This window comes from Ascidiella aspersa, chromosome 3 (genome assembly GCF_963924565.1).
Source record: "Ascidiella aspersa chromosome 3, kaAscAspe10.2, whole genome shotgun sequence".
Lineage (NCBI taxonomy): Eukaryota > Metazoa > Chordata > Ascidiacea > Phlebobranchia > Ascidiidae > Ascidiella > Ascidiella aspersa.
In genome coordinates, this window is record NC_139449.1 from 11,478,781 (window position 1) to 11,493,725 (window position 14,945).

The following is a 14,945-nucleotide window of genomic DNA, read 5'->3' on the forward strand; positions in this document are numbered from 1 at the left end:
CAATTGTATGGTTTACTAATCGAACCGTGTTTCCTATACATCTCAGATAATAGAAATATTCAACATTAAACGTAAGACCACTTGCAAACAAATTAAATTGCATTTGAACTTTATTGATTTGTGTGTCTTTCAAAAAGAACAAGAATTTGTGATTTCAAAATAATAGCTGAACACATTTTTGTTGAATACTGTAAAGTTGTAAAACCATCAGTGATAATTGGAAATATTATTTTAATTGGCTGGTCAATATACGTGTATATTTATCAACAAGCTTTAGATATCTCTAGTTTAACTAAGTGAAGATTTATATTCAGTTGAGTACTTATTCAAGGTACTGAAAAACTTATTTTGTATATTTGTCTTTAGTGCATCGTTTGCTTTGATGAGATTGAAACCGAAAAATACTTGATAAACTGATTAAAGAGGTAATACAGATTGTGATTAGTACATCAAAGGGACAGCCGTTCTGCAAGCGGGTGGTCAATGAATTTGAAAAAACAACACTGATAAGGTTAACAGAAAATTTCAGCAGCGCTTCATTAGACAGTTCTCCTTTTTTCTTTGTAATTATCAAAATCAGCTTTGCTGCCTATATAAATACGGAATCAACTACTTGGCTTATACTTCGTTTGACACAATTATAAAAGCGAGTTCAATTTATCGCAAGACGACTTTAGTAATAAAATGTCACCCAATGCTGTTGAGAACTGCAATGCAATCGGACTCCTGAGCATGAGTTTCTGTGAAACGCTTCACGTGTCTCCAAAGATTGAAATATTTCATACAGCGAAACCAAGACGTAGAATGAAGAGACAATCAACCAACAGTAAACCCACTTGCATTAACAAATCTGCAACGACTAGTACAACAAGGAAACGAGCTCGAAGCGAAGAAAATGAACATGTAAACGATCGTTTGCAATGCCAACCAGAATGCCTTTTCAAAGACTATCGACAGCAAGCGAAACGTTTTAGACACGTGTCAGATATCACTGCTTGCAAAAATTATTCTTACGCTCACCAAACAACTACAGTGCCAATTGGAAGAAGAATCAATTTCAGTAAAATATCTGATGTTGGTCCATCTTTCCCGAACCTGTCAAGCTCTTCGTTGGTTACCAGTGTTCTGCGAGGTCAACATGGTCGGCGTTGTCAGCAAAACTTGCGCACGTGTGCTGTTGCATAAAATGCTGCATCATTTTATTATTTTCATTTTCTATATTAAGTATATGTTTGTTCCAACCTTTTGTATTAAAAAAAATATTATTCAGCTTTTCTTTATTGTTTTGTCTTTATATATGCGCACGTATTTATCTGTTATGTTTCAGTTTTCAAATGTTATTCATGTAATTTCATGGTTCCAAATATACAGCAAAGTTCGTGTATTTCATTCATGTTTCAACTACCAACTTCCAATCAGTTATATCTAGAATTATGTTAAGGTTTACAATTTGAGCGGAATCGAAATAACATAAGAGTAGAAAAAGCAAATGAATAACTTCAGCCTTTGAAAAAGATCTCCCCGTCGGGGAATCGAACCCCGGTCTCCCGCGTGACAGGCGGGGATACTGACCACTATACTAACGAGGAAGACGTGACAGGGTAGCATACCTATATTGGCTGGTGTTATTTCGCGTTTTGAATAATAAAAAAGAAAAAAAAAGCTTCTGAGATTTGGAATGTCACATTTGCAAATTAATATATCATATCAACTCTATCCATATTTTTGTTAACAATTGTATGGTTTACTAATCGAACCGTGTTTCCTATACATCTCAGATGATAGAAATATTCAACAATAAACGTAAGACCACTTGCAAACAAATTAAATTGCATTTGAACTTTTTTGATTTGTGTGTCTTTCAAAAAGAACAAGAATTGGTGATTTCAAAATAATAGTTAAACACATTTTTGTTGAATACTGTAAAGTTGTAAAACCATCAGTGATAATTGGAAATATTATTTTAATTGGCTCGTCATTATACGTGTATATTTATCAACAAGCTTTAGATATCTCTAGTTTGACTAAGTGAAGATTTATATTCAGTTGAGTACTTATTCAAGGTACTGAAAAACTTATTTTGTATATTTGTCTTTAGTGCATCGTTTGCTTTGATGAGATTGAAACCGAAAAATACTTGATAAACTGATTAAAGAGGTAATACAGATTGTGATTAGTACATCAAAGGGACAGCCGTTCTGCAAGCGGGTGGTCAATGAATTTGAAAAAACAACACTGATAAGGTTAACAGAAAATTTCAGCAGCGCTTCATTAGACAGTTCTCCTTTTTTCTTTGTAATTATCAAAATCAGCTTTGCTGCCTATATAAATACGGAATCAACTACTTGGCTTATACTTCGTTTGACACAATTATAAAAGCGAGTTCAATTTATCGCAAGACGACTTTAGTAATAAAATGTCACCCAATGCTGTTGAGAACTGCAATGCAATCGGACTCCTGAGCATGAGTTTCTGTGAAATGCTTCAAGTGTCTCCAAAGATTGAAAGATTTCATACAGCGAAACCAAGACGTAGAATGAAGAGACAATCAACCAACAGTAAACCCACTTGCATTAACAAATCTGCAACGACTAGTACAACAAGGAAACGAGCTCGAAGCGAGGACTATTAACATGTAAACGATCGTTTGCAATGCCAACCAGAATGCCTTTTCAAAGACTATCGACAGCCAGCGAAACGTTTTAGACACGTGTCAGATATCACTGCTTGCAAAAATCCTTCTTACGCTCACCAAACAACTACAGTGCCAATTGGAAGAAGAATCAATTTCAGTAAAATATCTGATGTTGGTCTATCTTTCCCGAACCTGTCATGCTCTTCGTTGGTTACCAGTGTTCTGCGAGGTCAACATGGTCGGCGTTGTCAGCAAAACTTGCGCACGTGTGCTGTTGCATAAAATGTTGCATCATTTTATTATTTTCATTTTCTATATTAAGTATATGTTTGTTCCAACCTTTTGTATTAAAAAAAATATTATTCAGCTTTTCTTTATTGTTTTGTCTTTATATATGCGCACGTATTTATCTGTTATGTTTCAGTTTTCAAATGTTATTCATGTAATTTCATGGTTCCAAATATACAGCAAAGTTCGTGTATTTCATTCATGTTTCAACTACCAACTTCCAATCAGTTATATCTAGAATTATGTTAAGGTTTACAATTTGAGCGGAATCGAAATAACATAAGAGTAGAAAAAGCAAATGAATAACTTCAGCCTTTGAAAAAGATCTCCCCGTCGGGGAATCGAACCCCGGTCTCCCGCGTGACAGGCGGGGATACTGACCACTATACTAACGAGGAAGACGTGACAGGGTAGCATACCTATATTGGCTGGTGTTATTTCGCGTTTTGAATAATAAGAAAGAAAAAAAAACCTTCTGAGATTTGGAATGTCACATTTACAAATTAATATATTATATCAACTCTATCCATATTTTTGTTAACAATTGTATGGTTTACTAATCGAACCGTGTTTCCTATACATCTCAGATGATAGAAATATTCAACATTAAACGTAAGACCACTTGCAAACAAATTAAATTGCATTTGAACTTTATTGATTTGTGTGTCTTTCAAAAAGAACAAGAATTTATGATTTCAAAATAATAGCTAAACACATTTTTGTTGAATACTGTAAAGTTGTAAAACCATCAGTGATAATTGGAAATATTATTTTAATTGGCTCGTCATTATACGTGTATATTTATCAACAAGCTTTAGATATCTCTAGTTTAACTAAGTGAAGATTTATATTCAATTGAGTACTTATTCAAGGTACTGAAAAACTTATTTTGTATATTTGTCTTTAGTGCATCGTTTGCTTTGATGAGATTGAAACCGAAAAATACTTGATAAACTGATTAAAGAGGTAATACAGATTGTGATTAGTACATCAAAGGGACAGCCGTTCTGCAAGCGGGTGGTCAATGAATTTGAAAAAACAACACTGATAAGGTTAACAGAAAATTTCAGCAGCGCTTCATTAGACAGTTCTCCTTTTTTCTTTGTAATTATCAAAATCAGGTTTGCTGCCTATATAAATACGGAATCAACTACTTGGCTTATACTTCGTTTGACACAATTATAAAAGCGAGTTCAATTTATCGCAAGACGACTTTAGTAATAAAATGTCACCCAATGCTGTTGAGAACTGCAATGCAATCGGACTCCTGAGCATGAGTTTCTGTGAAACGCTTCACGTGTCTCCAAAGATTGAAATATTTCATACAGCGAAACCAAGACGTAGAATGAAGAGACAATCAACCAACAGTAAACCCACTTGCATTAACAAATCTGCAACGACTAGTACAACAAGAAAACGAGCTCGAAGCGAAGAAAATGAACATGTAAACGATCGTTTGCAATGCCAACCAGAATGCCTTTTCAAAGACTATCGACAGCAAGCGAAACATTTTAGACACGTGTCAGATATCACTGCTTGCAAAAATTCTTCTTACGCTCACCAAACAACTACAGTGCCAATTGGAAGAAGAATCAATTTCAGTAAAATATCTGATGTTGGTCCATCTTTCCCGAACCTGTCATGCTCTTCGTTGGTTACCAGTGTTCTGCGAGGTCAACATGGTCGGCGTTGTCAGCAAAACTTGCGCACGTGTGCTGTTGCATAAAATGTTGCATCATTTTATTATTTTCATTTTCTATATTAAGTATATGTTTGTTCCAACCTTTTGTATTAAAAAAAATATTATTCAGCTTTTCTTTATTGTTTTGTCTTTATATATGCGCACGTATTTATCTGTTATGTTTCAGTTTTCAAATGTTATTCATGTAATTTCATGGTTCCAAATATACAGCAAAGTTCGTGCATTTCATTCATGTTTCAACTACCAACTTCCAATCAGTTATATCTAGAATTATGTTAAGGTTTACAATTTGAGCGGAATCGAAATAACATAAGAGTAGAAAAAGCAAATGAATAACTTCAGCCTTTGAAAAAGATCTCACAGTCGGGGAATCGAACACCGGTCTCCCGCGTGACAGGCGGGGATACTGACCACTATACTAACGAGGAAGACGTGACAGGGTAGCATACCTATATTGGCTGGTGTTATTTCGCGTTTTGAATAATAAGAAAGAAAAAAAAAGCTTCTGAGATTTGGAATGTCACATTTACAAATTAATATATCATATCAACTCTATCCATATTTTTGTTAACAATTGTATGGTTTACTAATCGAACCGTGTTTCCTATACATCTCAGATGATAGAAATATTCAACATTAAACGTAAGACCACTTGCAAACAAATTAAATTGCATTTGAACTTTATTGATTTGTGTGTCTTTCAAAAAGAACAAGAATTGGTGATTTCAAAATAATAGCTAAACACATTTTTGTTGAATACTGTAAAGTTGTAAAACCATCAGTGATAATTGGAAATATTATTTTAATTGGCTCGTCATTATACGTGTATATTTATCAACAAGCTTTAGATATCTCTAGTTTAACTAAGTGAAGATTTATATTCAGTTGAGTACTTATTCAAGGTACTGAAAAACTTATTTTGTATATTTGTCTTTAGTGCATCGTTTGCTTTGATGAGATTGAAACCGAAAAATACTTGATAAACTGATTAAAGAGGTAATACAGATTGTGATTAGTACATCAAAGGGACAGCCGTTCTGCAAGCGGGTGGTCAATGAATTTGAAAAAACAACACTGATAAGGTTAACAGAAAATTTCAGCAGCGCTTCATTAGACAGTTCTCCTTTTTTGTTTGGAATTATCAATATCAGCTTTGCTGCCTATAAAAATATGGAATCAACTACTTGGCTTATACTTCGTTTGACACAATTATAAAAGCGAGTTCAATTTATCGCAAGACGACTTTAGTAATAAAATGTCACCCAATGCTGTTGAGAACTGCAATGCAATCGGACTCCTGAGCATGAGTTTCTGTGAAACGCTTCACGTGTCTCCAAAGATTGAACGATTTCATACAGCGAAACCAAGACGTAGAATGAAGAGACAATCAACCAACAGTAAACCCACTTGCATTAACAAATCTGCAACGACTAGTACAACAAGGAAACGAGCTCGAAGCGAAGAAAATGAACATGTAAACGATCGTTTGCAATGCCAACCAGAATGCCTTTTCAAAGACTATCGACAGCAAGCGAAACGTTTTAGACACGTGTCAGATATCACTGCTTGCAAAAATCCTTCTTACGCTCACCAAACAACTACAGTGCCAATTGGAAGAAGAATCAATTTCAGTAAAATATCTGATGTTGGTCCATCTTTCCCGAACCTGTCATGCTCTTCGTTGGTTACCAGTGTTCTGCGAGGTCAACATGGTCGGCGTTGTCAGCAAAACTTGCGCACGTGTGCTGTTGCATAAAATGTTGCATCATTTTATTATTTTCATTTTCTATATTAAGTATATGTTTGTTCCAACCTTTTGTATTAAAAAAAATATTATTCAGCTTTTCTTTATTGTTTTGTCTTTATATATGCGCACGTATTTATCTGTTATGTTTCAGTTTTCAAATGTTATTCATGTAATTTCATGGTTCCAAATATACAGCAAAGTTCGTGCATTTCATTCATGTTTCAACTACCAACTTCCAATCAGTTATATCTAGAATTATGTTAAGGTTTACAATTTGAGCGGAATCGAAATAACATAAGAGTAGAAAAAGCAAATGAATAACTTCAGCCTTTGAAAAAGATCTCACAGTCGGGGAATCGAACACCGGTCTCCCGCGTGACAGGCGGGGATACTGACCACTATACTAACGAGGAAGACGTGACAGGGTAGCATACCTATATTGGCTGGTGTTATTTCGCGTTTTGAATAATAAGAAAGAAAAAAAAAGCTTCTGAGATTTGGAATGTCACATTTACAAATTAATATATCATATCAACTCTATCCATATTTTTGTTAACAATTGTATGGTTTACTAATCGAACCGTGTTTCCTATACATCTCAGATGATAGAAATATTCAACATTAAACGTAAGACCACTTGCAAACAAATTAAATTGCATTTGAACTTTATTGATTTGTGTGTCTTTCAAAAAGAACAAGAATTGGTGATTTCAAAATAATAGCTAAACACATTTTTGTTGAATACTGTAAAGTTGTAAAACCATCAGTGATAATTGGAAATATTATTTTAATTGGCTCGTCATTATACGTGTATATTTATCAACAAGCTTTAGATATCTCTAGTTTAACTAAGTGAAGATTTATATTCAGTTGAGTACTTATTCAAGGTACTGAAAAACTTATTTTGTATATTTGTCTTTAGTGCATCGTTTGCTTTGATGAGATTGAAACCGAAAAATACTTGATAAACTGATTAAAGAGGTAATACAGATTGTGATTAGTACATCAAAGGGACAGCCGTTCTGCAAGCGGGTGGTCAATGAATTTGAAAAAACAACACTGATAAGGTTAACAGAAAATTTCAGCAGCGCTTCATTAGACAGTTCTCCTTTTTTGTTTGGAATTATCAATATCAGCTTTGCTGCCTATAAAAATATGGAATCAACTACTTGGCTTATACTTCGTTTGACACAATTATAAAAGCGAGTTCAATTTATCGCAAGACGACTTTAGTAATAAAATGTCACCCAATGCTGTTGAGAACTGCAATGCAATCGGACTCCTGAGCATGAGTTTCTGTGAAACGCTTCACGTGTCTCCAAAGATTGAACGATTTCATACAGCGAAACCAAGACGTAGAATGAAGAGACAATCAACCAACAGTAAACCCACTTGCATTAACAAATCTGCAACGACTAGTACAACAAGGAAACGAGCTCGAAGCGAAGAAAATGAACATGTAAACGATCGTTTGCAATGCCAACCAGAATGCCTTTTCAAAGACTATCGACAGCAAGCGAAACGTTTTAGACACGTGTCAGATATCACTGCTTGCAAAAATCCTTCTTACGCTCACCAAACAACTACAGTGCCAATTGGAAGAAGAATCAATTTCAGTAAAATATCTGATGTTGGTCCATCTTTCCCGAACCTGTCATGCTCTTCGTTGGTTACCAGTGTTCTGCGAGGTCAACATGGTCGGCGTTGTCAGCAAAACTTGCGCACGTGTGCTGTTGCATAAAATGTTGCATCATTTTATTATTTTCATTTTCTATATTAAGTATATGTTTGTTCCAACCTTTTGTATTAAAAAAATATTATTCAGCTTTTCTTTATTGTTTTGTCTTTATATATGCGCACGTATTTATCTGTTATGTTTCAGTTTTCAAATGTTATTCATGTAATTTCATGGTTCCAAATATACAGCAAAGTTCGTGTATTTCATTCATGTTTCAACTACCAACTTCCAATCAGTTATATCTAGAATTATGTTAAGGTTTACAATTTGAGCGGAATCGAAATAACATAAGAGTAGAAAAAGCAAATGAATAACTTCAGCCTTTGAAAAAGATCTCCCCGTCGGGGAATCGAACCCCGGTCTCCCGCGTGACAGGCGGGGATACTGACCACTATACTAACGAGGAAGACGTTACAGGGTAGCATACCTATATTGGCTGGTGTTATTTCGCGTTTTGAATAATAAAAAAGAAAAAAAAAGCTTCTGAGATTTGGAATGTCACATTTACAAATTAATATATCATATTAACTCTATCCATATTTTTGTTAACAATTGTATGGTTTACTAATCGAACCGTGTTTCCTATACATCTCAGATGATGAAAATATTCAACATTAAACGTAAGACTACTTGCAAACAAATTAAATTGCATTTGAACTTTATTGATTTGTGTGTCTTTCAAAAAGAACAAGAATTGGTGATTTCAAAATAATAGCTAAACACATTTTTGTTGAATACTGTAAAGTTGTAAAACCATCAGTGATAATTGGAAATATTATTTTAATTGGCTCGTCATTATACGTGTATATTTATCAACAAGCTTTAGATATCTCTAGTTTAACTAAGTGAAGATTTATATTCAGTTGAGTACTTATTCAAGGTACTGAAAAACTTATTTTGTATATTTGTCTTTAGTGCATCGTTTGCTTTGATGAGATTGAAACCGAAAAATACTTGATAAACTGATCAAAGAGGTAATACAGATTGTGATTAGTACATCAAAGGGACAGCCGTTCTGCAAGCGGGTGGTCAATGAATTTGAAAAAACAACACTGATAAGGTTAACAGAAAATTTCAGCAGCGCTTCATTAGACAGTTCTCCTTTTTTGTTTGTAATTATCAAAATCAACTTTGCTACCTATAAAAATATGGAATCAACTACTTGGCTTATACTTCGTTTGACACAATTATAAAAGCGAGTTCAATTTATCGCAAGACGACTTTAGTAATAAAATGTCACCCAATGCTGTTGAGAACTGCAATGCAATCGGACTCCTGAGCATGAGTTTCTGTGAAACGCTTCACGTGTCTCCAAAGATTGAAAGATTTCATACAGCGAAACCAAGACGTAGAATGAAGAGACAATCAACCAACAGTAAACCCACTTGCATTAACAAATCTGCAACGACTAGTACAACAAGGAAACGAGCTCGAAGCGAAGAAAATGAACATGTAAACGATCGTTTGCAATGCCAACCAGAATGCCTTTTCAAAGACTATCGACAGCAAGCGAAACGTTTTAGACACGTGTCAGATATCACTGCTTGCAAAAATCCTTCTTACGCTCACCAAACAACTACAGTGCCAATTGGAAGAAGAATCAATTTCAGCAAAAAAACATCTGATGTTGGTCCATCTTTCCCGAACCTGTCATGCTCTTCGTTGGTTACCAGTGTTCTGCGAGGTCAACATGGTCGGCGTTGTCAGCAAAACTTGCGCACGTGTGCTGTTGCATAAAATGTTGCATCATTTTATTATTTTCATTTTCTATATTAAGTATATGTTTGTTCCAACCTTTTGTATTAAAAAAAATATTATTCAGCTTTTCTTTATTGTTTTGTCTTTATATATGCGCACGTATTTATCTGTTATGTTTCAGTTTTCAAATGTTATTCATGTAATTTCATGGTTCCAAATATACAGCAAAGTTCGTGTATTTCATTCATGTTTCAACTACCAACTTCCAATCAGTTATATCTAGAATTATGTTAAGGTTTACAATTTGAGCGGAATCGAAATAACATAAGAGTAGAAAAAGCAAATGAATAACTTCAGCCTTTGAAAAAGATCTCCCCGTCGGGGAATCGAACCCCGGTCTCCCGCGTGACAGGCGGGGATACTGACCACTATACTAACGAGGAAGACGTTACAGGGTAGCATACCTATATTGGCTCGTGTTATTTCGCGTTTTGAATAATAAGAAAGAAAAAAAAAGCTTCTGAGATTTGGAATGTCACATTTACAAATTAATATATCATATCAACTCTATCCATATTTTTGTTAACAATTGTATGGTTTACTAATCGAACCGTGTTTCCTATACATCTCAGATGATAGAAATATTCAACATTAAACGTAAGACCACTTGCAAACAAATTAAATTGCATTTGAACTTTATTGATTTGTGTGTCTTTCAAAAAGAACAAGAATTTGTGATTTCAAAATAATAGCTAAACACATTTTTGTTGAATACTGTAAAGTTGTAAAACCATCAGTGATAATTGGAAATATTATTTTAATTGGCTGGTCATTATACGTGTATATTTATCAACAAGCTTTAGATATCTCTAGTTTAACTAAGTGAAGATTTATATTCAGTTGAGTACTTATTCAAGGTACTGAAAAACTTATTTTGTATATTTGCCTTTAGTGCATCGTTTGCTTTGATGAGATTGAAACCGAAAAATACTTGATAAACTGATTAAAGAGGTAATACAGATTGTGATTAGTACATCAAAGGGACAGCCGTTCTGCAAGCGGGTGGTCAATGAATTTGAAAAAACAACACTGATAAGGTTAACAGAAAATTTCAGCAGCGCTTCATTAGACAGTTCTCCTTTTTTCTTTGTAATTATCAAAATCAGCTTTGCTGCCTATATAAATACGGAATCAACTACTTGGCTTATACTTCGTTTGACACAATTATAAAAGCGAGTTCAATTTATCGCAAGACGACTTTAGTAATAAAATGTCACCCAATGCTGTTGAGAACTGCAATGCAATCGGACTCCTGAGCATGAGTTTCTGTGAAACGCTTCACGTGTCTCCAAAGATTGAAATATTTCATACAGCGAAACCAAGACGTAGAATGAAGAGACAATCAACCAACAGTAAACCCACTTGCATTAACAAATCTGCAACGACTAGTACAACAAGGAAACGAGCTCGAAGCGAAGAAAATGAACATGTAAACGATCGTTTGCAATGCCAACCAGAATGCCTTTTCAAAGACTATCGACAGCAAGCGAAACGTTTTAGACACGTGTCAGATATCACTGCTTGCAAAAATTCTTCTTACGCTCACCAAACAACTACAGTGCCAATTGGAAGAAGAATCAATTTCAGTAAAATATCTGATGTTGGTCCATCTTTCCCGAACCTGTCATGCTCTTCGTTGGTTACCAGTGTTCTGCGAGGTCAACATGGTCGGCGTTGTCAGCAAAACTTGCGCACGTGTGCTGTTGCATAAAATGTTGCATCATTTTATTATTTTCATTTTCTATATTAAGTATATGTTTGTTCCAACCTTTTGTATTAAAAAAAATATTATTCAGCTTTTCTTTATTGTTTTGTCTTTATATATGCGCACGTATTTATCTGTTATGTTTCAGTTTTCAAATGTTATTCATGTAATTTCATGGTTCCAAATATACAGCAAAGTTCGTGTATTTCATTCATGTTTCAACTACCAACTTCCAATCAGTTATATCTAGAATTATGTTAAGGTTTACAATTTGAGCGGAATCGAAATAACATAAGAGTAGAAAAAGCAAATGAATAACTTCAGCCTTTGAAAAAGATCTCCCCGTCGGGGAATCGAACCCCGGTCTCCCGCGTGACAGGCGGGGATACTGACCACTATACTAACGAGGAAGACGTTACAGGGTAGCATACCTATATTGGCTCGTGTTATTTCGCGTTTTGAATAATAAGAAAGAAAAAAAAAGCTTCTGAGATTTGGAATGTCACATTTACAAATTAATATATCATATCAACTCTATCCATATTTTTGTTAACAATTGTATGGTTTACTAATCGAACCGTGTTTCCTATACATCTCAGATGATAGAAATATTCAACATTAAACGTAAGACCACTTGCAAACAAATTAAATTGCATTTGAACTTTATTGATTTGTGTGTCTTTCAAAAAGAACAAGAATTTGTGATTTCAAAATAATAGCTAAACACATTTTTGTTGAATACTGTAAAGTTGTAAAACCATCAGTGATAATTGGAAATATTATTTTAATTGGCTGGTCATTATACGTGTATATTTATCAACAAGCTTTAGATATCTCTAGTTTAACTAAGTGAAGATTTATATTCAGTTGAGTACTTATTCAAGGTACTGAAAAACTTATTTTGTATATTTGTCTTTAGTGCATCGTTTGCTTTGATGAGATTGAAACCGAAAAATACTTGATAAACTGATCAAAGAGGTAATACAGATTGTGATTAGTACATCAAAGGGACAGCCGTTCTGCAAGCGGGTGGTCAATGAATTTGAAAAAACAACACTGATAAGGTTAACAGAAAATTTCAGCAGCGCTTCATTAGACAGTTCTCCTTTTTTGTTTGTAATTATCAAAATCAACTTTGCTGCCTATAAAAATATGGAATCAACTACTTGGCTTATACTTCGTTTGACACAATTATAAAAGCGAGTTCAATTTATCGCAAGACGACTTTAGTAATAAAATGTCACCCAATGCTGTTGAGAACTGCAATGCAATCGGACTCCTGAGCATGAGTTTCTGTGAAACGCTTCACGTGTCTCCAAAGATTGAAAGATTTCATACAGCGAAACCAAGACGTAGAATGAAGAGACAATCAACCAACAGTAAACCCACTTGCATTAACAAATCTGCAACGACTAGTACAACAAGGAAACGAGCTCGAAGCGAAGAAAATGAACATGTAAACGATCGTTTGCAATGCCAACCAGAATGCCTTTTCAAAGACTATCGACAGCAAGCGAAACGTTTTAGACACGTGTCAGATATCACTGCTTGCAAAAATCCTTCTTACGCTCACCAAACAACTACAGTGCCAATTGGAAGAAGAATCAATTTCAGTAAAACATCTGATGTTGGTCCATCTTTCCCGAACCTGTCATGCTCTTCGTTGGTTACCAGTGTTCTGCGAGGTCAACATGGTCGGCGTTGTCAGCAAAACTTGCGCACGTGTGCTGTTGCATAAAATGTTGCATCATTTTATTATTTTCATTTTCTATATTAAGTATATGTTTGTTCCAACCTTTTGTATCAAAAAAAATATTATTCAGCTTTTCTTTATTGTTTTGTCTTTATATATGCGCACGTATTTATCTGTTATGTTTCAGTTTTCAAATGTTATTCATGTAATTTCATGGTTCCAAATATACAGCAAAGTTCGTGTATTTCATTAATGTTTCAACTACCAACTTCCAATCAGTTATATCTAGAATTATGTTAAGGTTTACAATTTGAGCGGAATCGAAATAACATAAGAGTAGAAAAAGCAAATGAATAACTTCAGCCTTTGAAAAAGATCTCCCCGTCGGGGAATCGAACCCCGGTCTCCCGCGTGACAGGCAGGGATACTGACCACTATACTAACGAGGAAGACGTGACAGGGTAGCATACCTATATTGGCTGGTGTTATTTCGCGTTTTGAATAATAAGAAAGAAAAAAAAAGCTTCTGAGATTTGGAATGTCACATTTACAAATTAATATATCATATCAACTCTATCCATATTTTTGTTAACAATTGTATGGTTTACTAATCGAACCGTGTTTCTTATACATCTCAGATGATGAAAATATTCAACATTAAACGTAAGACTACTTGCAAACAAATTAAATTGCATTTGAACTTTATTGATTTGTGTGTCTTTCAAAAAGAACAAGAATTGGTGATTTCAAAATAATAGCTAAACACATTTTTGTTGAATACTGTAAAGTTGTAAAACCATCAGTGATAATTGGAAATATTATTTTAATTGGCTCGTCATTATACGTGTATATTTATCAACAAGCTTTAGATATCTCTAGTTTAACTAAGTGAAGATTTATATTCAGTTGAGTACTTATTCAAGGTACTGAAAAACTTATTTTGTATATTTGTCTTTAGTGCATCGTTTGCTTTGATGAGATTGAAACCGAAAAATACTTGATAAACTGATCAAAGAGGTAATACAGATTGTGATTAGTACATCAAAGGGACAGCCGTTCTGCAAGCGGGTGGTCAATGAATTTGAAAAAACAACACTGATAAGGTTAACAGAAAATTTCAGCAGCGCTTCATTAGACAGTTCTCCTTTTTTGTTTGTAATTATCAAAATCAACTTTGCTGCCTATAAAAATATGGAATCAACTACTTGGCTTATACTTCGTTTGACACAATTATAAAAGCGAGTTCAATTTATCGCAAGACGACTTTAGTAATAAAATGTCACCCAATGCTGTTGAGAACTGCAATGCAATCGGACTCCTGAGCATGAGTTTCTGTGAAACGCTTCACGCGTCTCCAAAGATTGAAAGATTTCATACAGCGAAACCAAGACGTAGAATGAAGAGACAATCAACCAACAGTAAACCCACTTGCATTAACAAATCTGCAACGACTAGTACAACAAGGAAACGAGCTCGAAGCGAAGAAAATGAACATGTAAACGATCGTTTGCAATGCCAACCAGAATGCCTTTTCAAAGACTATCGACAGCAAGCGAAACGTTTTAGACACGTGTCAGATATCACTGCTTGCAAAAATCCTTCTTACGCTCACCAAACAACTACAGTGCCAATTGGAAGAAGAATCAATTTCAGTAAAACATCTGATGTTGGTCCATCTT

General features: G+C 34.5%; 6 non-coding genes across 6 annotated transcripts; all 6 read right to left on the bottom strand.

Moving 5' to 3' along the window:
- Positions 1-1,517: 1,517 nt before the first annotated feature.
- Positions 1,518-1,589, bottom strand: Trnad-guc (transfer RNA aspartic acid (anticodon GUC)). The gene has a single exon. It is a non-coding gene; the product is annotated as a tRNA-Asp (tRNA).
- A 1,660-nt stretch (positions 1,590-3,249) lies between these two features.
- On the bottom strand, positions 3,250-3,321 carry Trnad-guc (transfer RNA aspartic acid (anticodon GUC)). The gene has a single exon. It is a non-coding gene; the product is annotated as a tRNA-Asp (tRNA).
- Positions 3,322-8,444: 5,123 nt separating this feature from the next.
- Trnad-guc (transfer RNA aspartic acid (anticodon GUC)) lies at positions 8,445-8,516 on the bottom strand. Its single transcript has one exon. It is a non-coding gene; the product is annotated as a tRNA-Asp (tRNA).
- A 1,663-nt stretch (positions 8,517-10,179) lies between these two features.
- On the bottom strand, positions 10,180-10,251 carry Trnad-guc (transfer RNA aspartic acid (anticodon GUC)). Its single transcript has one exon. It is a non-coding gene; the product is annotated as a tRNA-Asp (tRNA).
- A 1,660-nt stretch (positions 10,252-11,911) lies between these two features.
- On the bottom strand, positions 11,912-11,983 carry Trnad-guc (transfer RNA aspartic acid (anticodon GUC)). The gene has a single exon. It is a non-coding gene; the product is annotated as a tRNA-Asp (tRNA).
- A 1,660-nt stretch (positions 11,984-13,643) lies between these two features.
- Positions 13,644-13,715, bottom strand: Trnad-guc (transfer RNA aspartic acid (anticodon GUC)). The gene has a single exon. It is a non-coding gene; the product is annotated as a tRNA-Asp (tRNA).
- Between the last annotated feature and the right edge of the window lie 1,230 nt (positions 13,716-14,945).